The sequence below is a fragment of the Ranitomeya imitator genome, chromosome 4, assembly GCF_032444005.1.
Source record: "Ranitomeya imitator isolate aRanImi1 chromosome 4, aRanImi1.pri, whole genome shotgun sequence".
In the NCBI taxonomy this organism is placed as follows: domain Eukaryota; kingdom Metazoa; phylum Chordata; class Amphibia; order Anura; family Dendrobatidae; genus Ranitomeya; species Ranitomeya imitator.
In genome coordinates, this window is record NC_091285.1 from 621,450,012 (window position 1) to 621,455,388 (window position 5,377).

The window sequence follows — 5,377 nt, forward strand, 5'->3', positions numbered from 1 at the left end:
TCAAGTCTGCTTGTGTTTTTTTTATAGTTGGATATATTATATTTAGTGTAGATTGGTGGCTTTATATCTGTTTTTTTTTTTTTTTGTTTTGTTTTTTCAACCCCTTCACAGCATGCGCCTTACATTTACTGTGTATTTCGTGTCTCCTCCTTTGATGTGGGCTCTGGCGCTGAGCCCACATCTTTCCTGGCAGATGTCAGCTATTTTGAAGAGTTGACATGTGCCTCTCTAACAGCTGCGAGTGGAATCGCGATCCACCCGCGGCTGTTAACCTGTTAAATGCAGCTGTCATTCTCTAACAGCTGCATTTAATGTGACCGTGCCAGAAGCGCGTCACTAATCCCGTCGGTGCCTGATCGTCGCTCCCAAGACTCCTTGGGATGATGAGATGGATAAGTATCTGCCTGTATTTCTCCTACGCCTCATTGGGGGACACAGGACCATGGGTGTTATGCTGCTGCCACTAGGACACTAAGTAACAAAGAAAGAATAGCTCCTACCCTGCAGTATACACCCTCCTGCTGGCTCTAAGTGAACCAGTTCTTGCTTAGTGTCTGTAGGAGGCACTTGGGTCTGCTCTCAGACCCCACCGTTTTTTATTTTTATTCTATTTTTCCCTTAACAGAGCGAATGGGGGCGACTGATCCTTTCTAGGTTCCGATCTCCCCCGAACCATCAACAGGCAAGAACGCGGAGCGGCCCTCCCCTTACCCTTTCCTGCACCGTTGGATGCCAGCCCTGAGCTCACCTTACGGGCGGCGGTTCCTTCGCGTTCCGATCTCCCAAAACCTCTCCCCTCCCCCCCCCCCCCTCCTCTATAGCAGGCGACCACATGGAGTAGCCCTCCATTTACCTTTCCTGGAGCCAGGTCCATAGCCAGACATGATGTTTATGGCATCCGTGCAGCGCCCCATTGCATGACCACTGTTATAGCGGATGATGGAAGGTGGCAGAAGCTCTCCACCCCCTCCCTGACTATGGTGACGGTGGATTGAGCACCGGCCCACCGCATCTACCGTGAGTACACCTGCGGGGCCGAGGCGCTGGGGGGTCCTGGTCCCTGGGATAAGGGAGGTCCGCATATACCTTTAAAGCCTGGGTGCGTGGGTCATGTCGATCCGCACAAATAGCAGCCGTGGCGCTGCAGGCCGCAACCGCAAGCTTAAAATTAAGCCCCCGGCTTTTCTCTCATCAAGGCTGGAACGTTGGCTCCGCCCACCGGCGGTTACCGCCTCCCACTCTTTCTGGCGCTTCTCGTTCTGCGAGAAGCGCCTTCTGTTCCTGATCTCGGTGGCCATCTTTGGACACCCACAGGGCTGATGTTGCAGCGCTGCTCCAGCGTTTTCAATCACCGCTTCAGGGATTAGTGATTTCTGTGGACATATTGCGGACCTTCCCCGGGGACTCAAGACACAGGACCTGGGTAAGCTGCAGAAACATAGCTTAACCCTTCCCCTGCTAGTAAGCGCTCTCTTCATGGCTACACTGTCTCAATCAAAGCCTAACAAAAAGTCTGGGGAAAACCCACACTGTGTATTTTGCTGCTTGTACAGCTTGTAAGGTATTTCTTCCCCGGGCTCACAATACTGTTACGCTCAACTTTTGTGAACCGTTGACTGCTCTGGAACCACCTGTTACTGATACCGAGCCCAGTGAGCCTAGTCCCCCTGAGTGGGCTACCTCCCTTACCCGGTCTATGGCATTCCTGGCCAAAGCGTTAGACTCGTTCTGAGACCCTTCCTCTAACCAGGCCACCTTTACGGATAACTCTTCCGATGATCAGAACCCCTTGTACACCTTACCAAGGAGCTCTCGCTCTTCCAGGAAAAGGACTCATGCCTTGTCCCCAATCGATCACCGGGAATCGGATTCTGAGTTCCATTTCTTGCTTCCCCTCCCTTGGGGCTAGTAGAGAACCTGGCTCAGTGGACAATTCTGAGACGTCCCTAGATCAGGAATTTCAACATGATCAGGAGACTCTCACATTGTCAGTAAACAAGGCCCTGAAGCTAGATGAGGAACCTTTATCTAAAACGGATCATGCTGTGTCCTTTGTGAGCTCGCTTGGTCCTCTTAGAGTGTTCGCCAATCATCCCTAATTTAAGGATTGTTGAATCTCATAGGATTCGTCCAGATAAACGCTTCACAGAGCAAAAGCCCATGGAGTCAAAATAACCCTTTGCTCCTGATCTAAGAAAAAAATGGTCAGTCTCCTCTGGTAGATCCTCCAGTATCGTGCCTAGCTACTAAATCTATTTTATCCTCTTCAGAGGGTGCCTCGATTAAAGATCCCACCAATTGTCAGATCGACAATATGGCTCGTTCAGCTTTTGAAGCCTTAGCAGCCGCACTCTTTCCATCTTTTGCCGCTACGTGGGTGGCTAAGGCTATGACCCATTGGGCTGAGGTCTTGTCTTCAGCTGTTCTGGATACCAATCTTCCCCCCTGAGGTAGCAGACCTTGCTACTCAGCCAGAGCTGGGGATTTTCTAGTGACCGCGTCTCTGGATGCCGCTGACTGCGCTTCTCAAGCAGCAGCAAACGCCATCACCACTTGGAGGTCCTTATGGCTCAGGGACTGGCGTGCGGATTCTGCTTCCAAAAAGTCATTGACTTGACTTCCTTACCATATCAGAGTGGCCGCCTTTTTGGCGAAAAACTCGATCAATTAATTTCCAACGCTACTGGAGGGAAGAGTAAATTTCTCCCACAACAGAAACTTTCGGCCCTTTCGGAACCAGCAACAGCAGGCTCTGTCCCGATTTTTTTTCTTTTTTTTTTTTCCTTTCTCGTTCCAACTCAAATTGGTCCTCTACTGCCACATCTTCCGGACCCAGCCGGGCACAATGTAGGGGTAGAGGTCCCCAGACCTCTTACAAACCTTCCCCTTCATGGAGAGGCAGGCATAGGCAGTCAGGATTCAGGGGGTCCAGACCGGGCAGATCTCCCACACAATGACTCCCGGTGGTATCCGGAGGACACCCTCAAGGTAGGCGGCCGCCTGCTTTCCTTCACTGTCACGTGGCTCTCGGTTCACAACGAATGGATCCGCGGACCTAGTGTCCTCCAGATACAAGATAGAATTCTCCTCTCTTCCACCAAATCGTTTTTTCCTGTCTTCTCCTCTCAGGGCAAAGGCATCAGAGTTTTTTTTTTTTTTTCATGCCATAAGCTCTCTAAAAGATGGGGTTATTATCCCGATTCCTCAAAGCGAAAGGTTTCAAGGTTTTTATTCAAACCTGTTCATTGTTCCAAAGAAGGACGATACAGTACGGCCCATACTGGACCTAAAACTGCTGAACAAGTTTGTCAGGGTATGCCGTTTCCGAATGCAATAGCTTCTTTGTCATCGCCTCCATGGAAAAAGGCGAGTTCCTGGCGTCTATAGCCATCCAGGACACGTACCTCCACATTCCAATTTTCCCTTCTCACCAGAGGTTCCTTCGCTTCGCAGTTAAGAAACAACACTTCCAATTCGTTGCTTTGCCTTTTGGCCTCGCCACCGCTCCCAGGGTAATTACCAAGGTCATGGCGGCTGCCGTGGCCATCCTTTCACACCCGAGGCGTGGTGGTGCTACCGTATCTATATCCTCATCAAAGGCCCCTCTTTCCGCGCCTGCAAGGAGGCCGTGAATATCACAATAGATTCTTTCTCGCCTGGGTTGGAAGATAAACTTCAAAAAATCTTCCCCAGTACCGGCTCAGCGAATTTCCTTTCTAGGAATGATACTGGACTCGTCCCAGGTGTTGGTGCTTCTTCCCCCGGAAAAGATCTCAGCCTTACAACAGGAGGCTCAGAAGCTCTCTCAACCTGGCACTCACTCTCTGCGCTTCAGTGAGAGTCCTCGGCAGAATGGTAGCAGCCTTGGAGGCGGTTCCATTTGCCCAATTACACCTCCGTCCCTTACAGCATGCCCTCCTGGCTGTTTGGGACAGGAACCCGTTCTCCCTCGACTGTCGGTTCTTCCTTCCCCAGCGAGACAATCTCTCAGGTGGTGGACATTAAAAGTCCTCCCTGAATCAAGGGAAGTCTTTTCTTCCAGTACATTAATAATAATAATAATAATAATAATATAATTTATATAGCGCCAACATATTCTGCAGTGCTTTACAGATTATAGAGGGGACTTGTATAGACAATACAGCATAACAGAAATCAGTTCAAAATGGATACCAAGAGGAATAAGGGCCCTGCTCACAAGCTTACAAACTGAGAAAATGGGGGAGACACGAGAGGTGGGTGGTAACAATTGCTTTAGTTAGACGGACCAGCCATAGTGTAAGGCTCAGGTGTTCATGTAAAGCTGCATGAACCAGTTAACTGCCTAAGTATGTAGCAGTAAAGACACAGAGGGCTATTAACTGCATAAAGTGTATGAGAACATGATGCGGGGAACCCAATTATGTTTGTGTTTTTTTTTTTTTTGTTTTTTTGTTTTTTTTAATGGGCCACACAGGGATAGTTTGGCCTACCGCCTCAATGCATTAACCTATCTGAACAAATTAGTTTTTAGGGCACGCTTAAAACTGTGGGGATTAACCTAGGTAGTGTACTCCAAAGAATCGGCGCAGCACGTGTAAAGTCTTGGAGACGGGAGTGGGAGGTTCTGATTATTGAGGATGCTAACCTGAGGTCATTAGCAGAGCGGAGGGCACGGGTAGGGTGGTAGACTGAGACCAGAGAGGATATGTAGGGTGGTGCTGAGCCATGGAGTGCTTTGTGGATGAGGGTAGTAGTTTTGTACTGGATTCTGGAGTGGATGGGTAACCAGTGTAATGACTGGCACAAGATAGAGGCATCGGTGTAACGGTTGGTGAGGAATATAATCCTGGCTGCAGCATTCAGTACCGATTGGAGCGGGGAGAGTTTGGTAAGAGGGAGGCCGATTAGTAGAGTTACAATAGTCCAGACGAGAATGAATAAGTGAAACAGTAAGAGGTTTTGCAGAGTCGAAAGTAAGAAAAGGGTGAATTCTAGAAATGTTTTTGAGATGCAGATAAGAGCAAGCCAGTGATCGGATGTGGGGGGTGAATGAAAGCTCAGAATCAAGTATGACCCCAAGGCAGCAGGCATGTTGCTTTGGAGTAATGGTGGAACCGCACACAGAGATGGCAAAGGTAGGTTAATAGGGTGAGAACACGAGAAGTTCAGTTTTTGACAGGTTCAGTTTCAGATAGAGGGAGGACATGATGTTAGAGACAGCGGTAACACAATCACTGGTGTTTACTAAAAAGGTCGGCGTGATAACAGAAGTGTATAATTGGGTGTCCTCAGCACAGAGATGGTACTGGAAACCAAATCTACTGATTGTTTGTCCAATAGGGGCAGTATACAAAGAGAAGAGGGGGGCCTAGGACTGATCCTTGAGGAACTCCAA